Here is a 13,397-nt window from a genome sequence, read left to right as displayed (position 1 = left end):
AAAGTACATTTAAAAGGATATGAAGATAAGTTATTTAAAAATAGAACATGGGACTGGGGATATAGATCAGTGGTAGAACTCATTTGTAGAATGCATATTGAGCATGCTTGAGTCCCTGGGTTCATTCCCCCGGGCACTGTAAAAAGAAAAAAGGAAAAAAATACACACACACACACACACATACTGTATGTGTATTCACACATGTGCAAATTGGGGCTTTGGAGGAGATAAGCAAAAGAAAGTAAAATAGAAGAACCATTTATGCTTACTAGAAATCTGGTAATCTAACAGAAACCAATTTTTCCCTGTATTAAGAAGCAGTAAACAGCAGTAAATGACTACTTAACAAGTTCTGGTGAATTTGGTGAGCATTCCTCCATAAAATAAGCAGACTAAAAATAAACATAAATACACACCTCAGTAACTTTATATGCTGCATTATGTAATGACAGTAAAATAACACTGACCATTTGGAGTGTATTGTGTCTTTACAAATATACATGCACATTAAACTTTTTCATTTTTATAATGAAATAGCAATTAATTAATAGCAATTATGAGTTTATTTTTTTAAGATTAATTTTTCTATTGTGATGATTATATTTATTGGCAATTTGTGCAACCTTTACATTTTGCTTCGATGTTGGTTTAAGGTATTTTATTTTTATAGATATTTCTAGCTTTCCTCTTTCTTTGTAATATTAGCAAAAATTAAGATGGCGTGTTAATATACCAAACAAACTACTAATTTAGAGTTTGGATTTTTACCAATAAAACCATAACATTATTTTATAACTTAGACTATTTAACGTTATTTATATAGTGGGCATTAAAGACAGTCTTTAGGTAGATTTTTATGTGTGGAGGGGAAGTGGGGCTTTTAGATCTTATTTCTTTTTTCTTAGAAGTAAACTAACACTAATATGTTGGATTTATTTACCTGTTTGCAGTTTTTGGAAAAGTTGTTGAATAATTTATTGTTTAATTTCCTTTTTTAACTTCAGGTACATTGTTCAGCATTAAGATTATGATATCATTTTTATAGGTCAGGAAAACAAATAGCAGATGATCCTGAAGTCATTAATAATTGACTTAGAAATGGGATTTTTCCCTCCATAATTATATGGAAGATTTATTACTCCTTTCTTTTCCTAGCATACTTTCTTTCCCTGCCTGGTACCGAGAATTTAACCCAGGAGTGCTTTACCACTGAACTACATCCCCAGCTTCTTTTTTTTTATTTTGAGATAGCCTTGATAAGTTATTAAGGGCCTTGCTATATTGCTGAGGATGGCCTAGAATTTAGAATCCCCTTGTCTGGGCCTCCCCAGTCACTAGGATTATTGGTAGGAGCCTGGCTCCTAGCTTACTTGTTGTTTTGTTGTTGCGGGAGGGGATTCCGGGGATTGAACTTCGGGGCACTAGACCACTGAGCCACATCCCTAGCCCTATTTTGTATTTTTTATTAGAGACAGAGTCTCATTGAGTTGAGTAGCACCTCGCTAAATTGCTGGAGCTGGCTTTGAGCTTTCGATCCTCCTACCTCCACTCCCGAGCCACTGGGATTATAGGCGTGCACCACTGTGCCCTGCTTCCTAGCATACTCTTAAAGTTGATTCAAACAGTTGTGGTGCCACATGCCTATAATCCCAGCAACTGGGGAGGCTGAGGTAGGAGGACACAAGTTGGAGGCAATTTAGGGAGATTCTGTCTCAAAAAAAAATTTTTTTTTTAACCAAATATTTATTTTTCAGTTTTTGGCAGACACAACATCGTTGTTTGTATGTGGTGCTGAGGATCGAACCCGGGTCGCACGCATGCCAGGCGAGCGCCTACCGCTTGAGCCACATCCCCAGCCCAATCAAAATTTTTAAAAAGGCTGGATATGTCAGTCATCAGTCAGTGGTAAAGCACCCCTGGGTTCAATCTCCAGTCCCCCTCAAAAAAAGTTGATTCAACTCCTGAGTACCAGTTTACATAGCCAGAGAGTGTCATGGATATAACCTGATTCTGTAGAGTATTTCAGCTAATTAAAGTTTTTACTAGTAATGTATGAATGTGAATTAATCAGAAAGCAATGAAAAAATGATTATAGAATATTAATTTCAAACATATATAGTCACTCCAGATTCCTAGTGAATAAATCAACATTATTTTTATTGGCATATAAATTTTTTTAATAAAGTACATGAGAAGAGTATATTCCCTTAAGAAGGTAAAATATTTTCATTGTATTTTTGCACTATGAGTTTGCTTGGTAAGGAATTGTTTTTTCTGTAAGAAATTAAAAGATAACTTTTGGGCTAGGGGTGTAGCTCACTGGCAGAACACTTGCCTAATATGCATGAGGCCCTGGTTCCATCCCTAGCACCACCAAAAAAATTTTTAAAAGATAACTTTTATCTCAACCTCTTAAGTTTTAAATTCCAAACTATTGGGGCTCAATGTATGACACTGTACTGTACTGTATTCTATTCTTCCACTGAGAGAGGGAGGGAAATGGGAAAGTTTCCTGGAATTATAAATGGGAAAATTTTTATTTTTATATTATATAAAATGTTACAGCTTAAGATGAGTCAGCATATCATTTCTTTTGTCTTTTTCCCAGTTACATAATTTATAATATACTACTCTGAGTTATTTCCTTCACCCCCACATCAAGTACTCATTGAAGATTGGGACTCATTATAGGAATTTGTTACTAGTAAGTAAAAACTAAATATGTTTCAAGCAGACATATATTTTTCTGCAAGCATAAGTCGCCCTTTTAAGGATATTGATTGCACTTATAATTTCAATAGTTTTATTTATTACATTTCACATTGTCTTAGGTTGACAGGCGCATAATTTTGGTGAACGAATTACCTCTATTCCTGTATTTTCCCTTTTCCTTCCGAAAGTTCATGGGAACCTGGCACTCAGAGCTTATTTTAACTGGTTGGCTTCATAAATCCACATACCTGGCATCAGTACTGTATAAACAGAGGGAAGTATTGTAAGGCTTGTTTATATTTGAATCTCGCCTCTTCAGAAAGAAGTATTTGTGCAGTAAGTAAGAGGCGATCCAAAAAAAAGAACTACCGTGAAAAGTCTCATGAGTAGAAAACAGATGGGAAAGTTGGTCATTAGAACTTTGCATTTGTTGTATTCTTTCCAGAAACTGACTGTGTGGACATCTGTAACTTTATGTTTGATATTTAAGAGGCTGCAGCAAAAACTAGAGAGGGAAATTAGTTTGATGTTTAGTGTATAAAACTTTCATCTTCACTTCATGACTTTTAGTTGGAAGAACAAATAATCCCTGAATTTAGCTCTTTAATAGTCTTTTCAAACCAAAGAAGGAAAGACTCTTTCTGTAAAAATGTTGCATATGTGATTCTACCTTTCTCTATTATAAGAATCTGTGACAAAAAAAAAAAAAAATCTGTGAAGACAGGGCCTTTGTAAAGAAACAGACTAGTGGGGTTGTGTGAGTATGTAGTGAGGAGGAATAAGGAGGTTTCTTTGCTGGAATTCTTGGACAGAAACCTTACAGTTGTTTAATATTTGCCTCACACCCACATATTAATAGAGCGACTCTTGCTATGTGGACCAATAAAAGAGACCTAAGAAGAGCGCTTCTGAACTCTACCTGTGTTAAGTGTTGTCCTAGACCTAGAGCTGCATCTGGTATGGGCAAGTTAGGTAAGTCTTAGAAGGTGCTTCTGAATTATTGTGAAGGATTAAATGAAATACTTATCCTCAGGTAGAACTATGGCATCACTCTCAATGTAGCTTCCCACTCTCCTTCTTTCTATAGAAAACAGCAGTCTGGGCCTTTCCAGACAAGGAAGTCTTACCCAGATAAAAAGTGTTTCTGGCAAAGGGTCTGGGGAAATACTGGTAGGATGTAATGAAGAAGGAATTTGGGGCCACACACAGTGGTGCACGCCTGTAATCTCAGTAGCTTGGGAGACTGTGGTAGGAGGATCGTGAGTTCAAAGGCAGCCTCTGCAAAAGTGAGGCACTAAGCAACTCAGTGAGACCCTGTCTCTAAATAAAATACAAAATAGGGCTGGGGATATGACTCAGTGGTTGAGCATCCCTGAGTTCAATTCTTTGTAGTCCAAAAAAAGAAGGAATTTTGGGGTCAACAGTCCCATCAGGCTAATGGATACAGTTTGGTCCCAGGGAGTTAACAAGAGTAAACTTTGGTTTTAGCAGCAACAAACTTGATTTCCAGTGGTAATTAATTGCAAATATCTCCCTGTTTCACAGATCGGGAATTATCTCATGTTATCGATGATGACCCTGCAAATGTGCATGTGTTCTTTTTCAAATTTAAAAACCAGAAATATAGGGGACTGGAAGTACAGCTTAATGGTAAAGCATGTGCTTATTAGCATGTCAGAGGACCTGGGTTCTATCCCAGGATCCCAAAACTAAAAAACACAAAAGTACAAAACCAGGAACAGCAGGCACTAACTGTATTCCACTAGTTTATCCTGCCAAGATTCTCTAAAGTTTTCCAGGAGCTTTCTCATGTTTTAGCCCAGGCTGCAACACCTTCTTTCTCTTTAGGGGAAAAAAAAGAAGAGAAGAAAAAGGATTTAGAGGCAGTTTATGTGGAATTCTACTATAGGTCTTTAAAATACTCTGGGAAGGGGGATCACACACCAGGAGTTATAACTTCATAGAATGTTTTAGCATTTTTGATTGTTTCCCGGCACTGGGGATTGAACCCAAGAGTGCTCTACCTCTGAGCTAATTCCTAGTGCTTTTATTTTTTTATTTTGAGACAGGGTCTCACAAGGTTGCCCAGGCTGGCCTTGAACTTGGGATCCTTAGCCTCAGCCTCCTGAGTCATTGGGATTGCAGGTGTGTTGGTTTATTTAAGTACCATCATTCTTAGTTGTGATACTATCAGTGTTTTTAATGCCATTTATGAATCATAAAGTTCTTTGTCTCTCCCTTCATATACACTTACATAGACATACACAGTTAAACATAAAAGGGGCAAAATGTAAAACAAACACATAAAAAGAATCATTAACATGTAACCATAGTTAATATAGATAAAAAGAAATTCTAACTCAGTTAAAATTTAAAAAAAAAAAAGATTGAAAGTATTAATGCTGCAGGTATTGTCTCTAGCCATATGTTTTTTTGCTAGCTATAGTGATAATGTGAGAGAATTTATCCAGAATATAGTATTTTATAGCAAAGTGATAAAATTATTCTCAATTCTTTTTCAGAACTTGAGGTTGAACCCAGGGGTACTCTTATCACTGAGCTACATCCCTAGCCCTTTTTATTTTTATTTTGACACAGGGTCTTACCAAATTGTCAAGACTGCCTTGAACTTAGGACCTTCCTGTCTCAGCCTCCCAAGTAGCTGGGATGTCAGGTCTATGCCACTGTGGCAGGCTAGTTTATGCTTTTAATAAATCTTTCCCCAATTCAAACTTTTAAAAGTTCATGACTTTTATTCTGATATATTACTTCTTAAATGTACATGAATTATATTGAATGAATCACTATTTAGCCTATTCATTCTTCTTAATTTGCATATTCCGACTTCAGTTGTAGAGGTACTCAACCCATTTCTGAAGTATTTTCAAAAGCAGAAACATATAAAAGGTGATAGTTTTGTGCTGGGGGTATAGCTCAGTGGTAGAATTGCTTGCCTAGCACATGTGAAGCCAGGGGTTTAATCTCCAGCACTGCAAAAATTAAAAAGTAAATAAAAATAGAATATCACAATTAGGAAAAAAAGCTATGGGGATCTTATTGCCTTTGCTTAGAATTTTATCATAGTTCTACCACTGAAATGCTGTGTCCTTTGGCAAGCAATTTCCTTAATCTCATGTGCCTATTTCCCCTGGTAAATGATAGTGATAATACCTGCCCTCACCTACCTCACTAAATTGTTGTGAGTATAAGATGATGTTTGTGAAAATGTTTGGGATCTCCAGAAGAATAGCTTCTCCGAAGTTCATAATGATAGAATAGTGTACAAAGGTTACAAAGGGTTCCTTTCCAGTTTGCCTCTGTGAAAGTGTCTTTAACATGGATCATTTTATGAAACATATAAGAGAAACATAGGCCTTATCATAGTGTGGTGTTCCCTTATAAATGTGTCCTGTTCTGTTTCTTCTCTGCCAGATACCCAACACACAGACTGAATTTTTCTTTGTAATCATCCTTTGCAAAAGCATAGCTTTTCAAAAACCAAACTCCTTATAGTGGTGCTATGGCAGCTGCAATTGCATTTTGAGTTAGAGATGTGGTGAGACCATCAGAGACTCAAATATCAACTTGGCCTGTTGTCTTCAGGCACTTTTGCTACAGGCACTTTTGTGACCTCACGGGCTGTTGTAGGACCAGATGGTTATCCTTTTGTTTCCTGGCAGATTTGCAGTACCTTTCTTTGGAATAGAGGGTCTGTTTTAAGAAAGAAAGTGTGCTAACTTTATTTTTTGCTTTGCAGAATTGAACTTTGCTTTACTCTACAAATTCCAATCATCACATATTTGTGAAAGTTAAAAATATATATATAGTGAACCATTTTTTCTTTCTGTTAATTTAATTCTTATCACCTACTGGTGATATCAGGTTTCTGATCCAGTTATCCATGGATCATGGGCAGGGCCTTACATTTCAACAGGTTATGCTTTTCTTTGTGGGGAGTGGGATCCTGTTTCTAGGAAATTACAAAGGGCACATCACTGCAGATGTAAGTAATTCCTTCTTGCAAGGGACAAGATTTTTTTTTTTTTTTTTAAGAAAAAAGGATGCATTTTTGGTACACAGGGTAAGGACACATTTAGCATTTAGGCTTATCTCTGTAGATTCAGCCTTCCCTTGCTGCAGGCAGTTGGACTTTTGTAACTCATTGCTAACAAGGTGATATCTGTGATTAGTTTTCTAGGACAATGGGAGTTTCAAGTACTGGAGATGAAGAGTTGGGGAGTTTTATGCTTGAAAAATGAACAAAAGTACATCTTCTGCAGTGAGATAGCTAATGTTGATAGATCAGGAATACTATTCAACAGCTTTTGCTGTAGTGAGTAGCTTCAATGTATTTCTTCAGTATGGATGCATAAAAATATTACTGTATGTTCTGATTAAAGATTATTTGTATGGACAGTGTATGGATGCATTTGTAGGTTGTGAAAAAGCAGTGGTGTGTGTATGTATGTATATGTAAATATTTTGTTTAGAACACTACTACTTAAATTTATATGGAAATAATAACGTGTTGTTTCTTTAGTGCTTGGGAAACTAAAAATGCAATAGGACCATTCATTGTAATCTGCTCACTCTAGAGAGCATTTTTATTATACACCATGCACACACAAACACACACCCAAAAGCATTACCAACTGCTCTCACTTTAGATAACTGCTGCTTTTTTAAAAAACCTTAAATAATGGAGGATGATAGCATTCTTTTTAAAGAGGCTTTTCTGAAGAGTAAAATGTAAATATAGGACATGTGGGGAGGGTGGAGCCACTTGCAGATGGACAAGTAGCCTTTTAAATTTTCCTTTTTAATCATCTTGACCGTGTGTGCCTATTTGTATTACAGATGTGAACTACTATTTCGGGGGGTCTATAATAGTATGTTTTGAAACTGAATTACTACATAAACTCAGAATAACCTCTTTCTCCATCCACCTTTTTCACACTAAATATTCTTGCCAAATATTTCTACTGATATGAAGGCAAAATGATGGGACTCTCAAGCCTCCTTCCTCATCTTCCCTACCTGTTGCAGCTCTGTCTTATGCCTGGCCTAGCCTTATAATTTTTGTTGGCTTTTCATAAGTAAGAACAATTAATTATAATATTTAAAGACTGCATAATTTCAAAATGTTTGTAAGCTGCTTTTTTAGTTGTATGGTTATACAGCACCATCAGTTAAGACCAGGAAGTGAGTCTGCATCTGTAACGTGCTGTGGGGCCAGATGAGGTATGGAATGGTCCTAAACTTGTCTACATTTTAAGAGGAATTGGAACTTTTTAGAAGTGGATGGGAAAGCAAGTCTACAATATATACGTAATCACTGTATGATTAGGAAAACCAAATGCTGAATCCTATCACTGTGTACTTGGGGGCCAGGCTATGGATTTGGCTGTCATTTTTACCCTTGAAGATTATATGTAATTATGATAAGAAGACAAATAAAGTTTTTAAACAAAAGTGTTTGTTTTCAGTATTTAAGATTTGGTAGTAAATTTTCTACTTTCAATTAAACTATCTTCCAAAAAAAATTACTACAAAAGAATCTTATGGGTGAGACTTGGAGGGTTGAGGAAGCTAATTTTTAAAAAGTTCAGTCACTTGTAATAATTTGTTAAATAATAGTCGTGATTCCTTCTGAGCCAAACTGTCACTAAAATGTCCCGTGACAGAACAACTCCTTTTTTCTGACATTCTGCATAATGGAAGAATTCTATGTTGTATTTGTTTTTAATCCTTGACTCATTAAAAAAAAATAATGATTTTAATGTTGCTTAGCTTGAGTTTAAAGTGTAACTTTCACTAACAACTGCAATAAAAAGAAAAGCTTTGCTCCAAACTTGATATTGTGTGGTCATCATTACAGCTGTTCAGACCTGGGTAAGGGGAACCTGTGTGAGACAATGGAAAGAATTAGGCTTTAAAAGAGTCCTGAAGTCCTGCATTCAAACCTTAACTATATGACATTCTGGGCAAGTTTCTTGATGCTTCTAAATCTCCATTTCTTCCACTATGAAATAATATAATAGAGCTGTTGGGCATTAAATGAGACACTACGTGGAAAGTATTTAACAGTGCTGGATATATGGATAGAGCTCAAGTTGTGAAGAAATTCCCCACCAAACTGGGATCAATTTAAGTCATGCAGGTGGTAGGAAACATGGGATCTTGGATCCTGTGGTCATGGACTGGGCCCCAGCCAGACCATCCCGAGGAACATCCAGGAGCTACAGGAAATAGGAACCTAGCAGGAAGCTGAGAAGGAGGCAACTTCCAGCCACAGCAGCTTCTGTGATGACCTCCAGTTCAGGACAGTGCTCTGCAATGGGCAGGAAAGAACTCTGAGGATATCCCAATTACACAAGTGTCCTACAACACACAGTTCCAGGTAGTGGAACTAACCACCTTGCCCATGCTTCCTGTGGCACCTAGGGGCTGCAGAATGCCAAGGGGACAGGCATTGCAGCAAGGACTACAGGCAATCGGAGCCACAAAAGCCTCCGGGAAGGGTGTGACTGACATCCAAGAGAAGGTGAAAGGTTTGGACCCTGGTCTGCCATCTAGAGACTGACCATGGGGACCTACAAGTGATCTCAATCAGACAACATACCACACAGCTGGCAACCCAGGAAGAATACATCAAACCAGACCAGTCTGGCCTCCTGCTATGAGGTAGGGCAGAAAACTTAAGATAGGTAGAAAAGAGACATACAGGACCAAAGAGGGGCCAAGAAAGTCCACTTTCCTGTGGATTAAAAGTCCAGATTTAAGGCCACAAACAACACTTTTAAATCAATTATTATTATTGTTGTTTGCATGCACAAATTTGTCACAAGTCCCATCATTATGTACAAAAATAATGCACCAATAAAAAATATGAAAAGAAAAAAATCTAAACTCACCAACTCAAACTCAACTTATCAATGTTCAGATTTTGCTTATATTTTTTGCAGTTTACAAAATGCTGATTTCCAATAAAATTTATAAATGTTTTAAAAAATGTTTTAAATCAATTATTACACTTTATAAATACACCAATGTAGTACTCTGAGTATTACATTGAGTTTAAAGTGTAACTTCCACTAACAACTGCAATAAAAAGAAAAGCTTTTTCTTTTTATTGCACATAAAGCAGAATACTTTAAAAACAAAAGTGGACTCAGGGTATACCTCAGTGATACAGCACTTGCCTAGCATGAGGCCATTTGATCCCCAGCATCACAAAAAAAGAAACGAGAAAAGCCAGGTGCATGGCACACACCTATAATCCCAGCAACAAGTGGGGAGGCTGAAGCAGGAGGATCACAACTTCAAGGCCAGCCTCGCCAACTCAGCCTCACCCTGTCTCAAAGTAAAAATGAAAAGTGATGGGTATATAGCTCAGTGGTAGAGCGCCCCTGGGTTCAGTCTTTAATACACACACACACACACACACACACACACACACAGAGAGAGAGAGAGAGAACAAAAGAAACTGTCAGGAGGTAAAATAATATAATTTAAGAACATTGGACTGGAGATGTAGCTCAGCACATGCTTGAGGCCCAGGATTCAGTCCCCAGCATGGCTAAAAAAAAAAAGGTAGGTGGAGTGGGGTTGTAGCTCAGTGGTAGAACACTTGCCTAGCATAGGTGAGGCACCAGGTTTGATCCTCAGCACCACATTAAAAAATAATAATAAATAATAAAGGTTAAATAATAATAATAATAATTTTTTGTAGTTGTGTTTAGACAGAATGCTTTTATTTGTTTATTTTTTATGCGTGCTGAGAATCGAACCCAGTAACTCACACATGCTAGGCAAGCACTCTGCCACTGAGCTACAACCCCAGCCCAGGTTAAATTCTTGACAAGGAAAAAGGAAAAAGAGGAACCAAGGAACTGGGAGAAGCCTCACAGATTCAGAAGTGGATACACAGCATCGTGTTATATGCAAGAGAACACCAAGATTTGGGAAACCAGCTCTCAATCTGCATGACTGTAGAATTCCAATAAGATCAATTCTCTGCATTTTTTTATGCTCTACCACTGAGCTACATTCCCCTTTTTTTACTTTGAGTCAGTGTCTTGCAGAGTTGTCAAGGCTGGCCTCAAGTTTGTGATCTTCCTGCTTCAGCCTCCCAAGTCACTGGAATTAAGTGTGTGCCACCCCTCCTTGCTTCCTTCTCTTCATGTTATAATTGGGAGTTATTGGATTAAAATCAAAAGTCTCAAGTTGGCAGCCTAATTCCAGTCTGCAAATAATCCTTGTCTGGTGTTCAAAATATTATTAGTTGCCAACATTTAGAAAACCAGAAGTTCTTATATAAAAATCCAGATGGTGTCTTCTGTTGAAAAATGAACTCTGACAACTCCACAGTGATCCATCAGTATTCCTTCACAGCTGCCATCCAGGAATCTCTGTTTGACGTGGTAGTGGCAAGGTGTGGACGTGCCCCCTGCTGGGGCTTGCTACCTTCAAAGCAGTCCAGGCCAGATATGAGAAACTTGTGCCTTCCAAGCTAGGCATGGTGCACCACCTACAGGCCCAGCTACACCGGAGGCTGAGACAGAAAGATCCCTTGAGCCCAGGAGTTCAAGACCAGCCTGAACAACCTAGTGAGATCTTCCCGCAAAACTAACAAAAACAAAGTGCTGGTAAGGACAGAACATGTTGCTGTGCTCAGCCTGATACAATGTCAGGTTCTCAACTGAAACAGACATTTCACTCTAAACACTCCTCAGAACTCAACAGCTTGTAAGAGGAAAAGATGCCCAGAGCGCTACACTTAAGCATCAAAAATGAAGAGGTAATGGGCTGGAGTTGTAACTCAGTGGTAGAGCACTTGTCTTGCAAGTGTCTTGAGGCACTGAGTTCGATCCTAGCACCACATAAAAACAAAAGGCAGTGAGTCAATCTACAACTAGAAAAAAAAAAAAACAAGAAATGAAAAGGTAAAACTCAAGGGTGTTCTGGTTACTTGCTCGGGGACAGGATGGCAAGAGGCATATATGTTGAAGTACTTTGCATGGTTTCCTTGTTTCAGCTGTCTGATTATTTGACAAATTCCTCTTGGCTGCTGATACTTGCATATGTTGCCGATTCTTTTAGGAAATTAATTAATCTGGCAATGCCAGGAAAGGGCGTGATCAATTTTACAATGTTGGGTAAAAAATCCTAGGGCCAGCGGTGTAGTTCAGTGGTAGAGTGCTTGCCTATCCTGTGCAAGACCCTGGGTTCAGTCCCCAGCCCTGCAAAACCCAAAATAAACAAATGAAAAATCCCATCATAAAAGTTGCTTCTACAGTTCTGTGGTCTGTAAAGGACTTTGCAATGACTTTATAGAACAGCAGTTTTTTTGTGCTTTTCTCTATTAAAATATTTCCCTTTAGGAATGATGTTTAGGTTGAACATTTCTTTATAATTATGAACAAAACAGACATCTATGGTTTAGGATTATGAACCCTAAAGTGATGTCTGATTTTCATCTGCAACACATTTTACTTTTGTTTTTTATTTTTTTAGTTGTAGATGGATATAATACCTTAATTTTCTTTATTTATCTCTATGCAGTGCTGAGGATCAAACCCAGTGCCCCATACATGCTACGCTGCAAGCGCTCCACCAGTGAGATACAGACTCAGTCCCATTAAGAGACTTTTTATTAAACAATTTTAGAAATAGCCTAATTAAAAAGTACTTGAAATGGCTAAATGTATAATATTACTCTACTACCATATATCTTGCTAAACAGGATTTGGATATTTGCTGCAAAAAACAAAAACATAATATAGGAACAGTTTTGAGGGAGGATAGAATAAATAACAGGTAGGAAGGAGCCTAAAAGGGAAGGGAAAAAGAAACTGTAAATTTATAGTTCATTTTTACAGTACTAGGGATTAACCGAGGGCTTGTACTTGCTAGGCAGGTACCCTGCCACCAGGTTATAGCCTCAGCCCAGAAAACTCTAATTTTAAATCTAGAACTTCTATTGAACACACTCACCTTTAATCCCCAAGCCTGTTTTCCTCCAACCCTGAAGTCTTAAGGGGAAAAAAAAAAAAAACCTTGAAAGTATTGAGTCTAGATGATTAATGCCTGCATACATTACTTACAAAACATATTTTCTTTAGACTAAATAAAGCAAAGGGAAATTGTGTTGAAGACTTACATATGATATGGATCTATTTCAAACATTTAACTAGAGATCCTGAAAAATCCAGACACTGAGATCCATCCTTTGTTCCATGATTGAGAGTTTACAAAGTTCCTTTAAAAAAAAAGCCCAGGACCCCAAAATCATGTATCACATGCTGCACTCCTCCCTTTGAGTATGTGTCCTGCTCTATTGCTGGCTTTCCTGAATAAATCTCCTCGATTTCCTAAATAAATCTGGGTACCTCTTTTTTTGTGTGTGGGAGGGTGGTATGGGAATTGAACTCAGGGGCACTGGACCACTAAGCCACATCCTCAATCCTATTTTATATTTTATTTAGAAACAGGGTGTCACTTAGTTGCTTATTGCCTCACTTTTGTTGAGGCTGACTTTGAACTCAGTATCCTTCTGCCTCAGTCTCCCTAATGGCTGGGATTATAGGCATGCGTCACCACACCCAGCTGTGAGCCTCTTTTGATGTGTCCTAAAATTCCTTTTAGTGGTATAAGTCAAGAACCTTCCAGGATGCCAGGCATGG

Source organism: Callospermophilus lateralis, chromosome 7 (genome assembly GCF_048772815.1).
Source record: "Callospermophilus lateralis isolate mCalLat2 chromosome 7, mCalLat2.hap1, whole genome shotgun sequence".
NCBI lineage: Eukaryota > Metazoa > Chordata > Mammalia > Rodentia > Sciuridae > Callospermophilus > Callospermophilus lateralis.
This window is presented reverse-complemented; position numbering follows the sequence as displayed.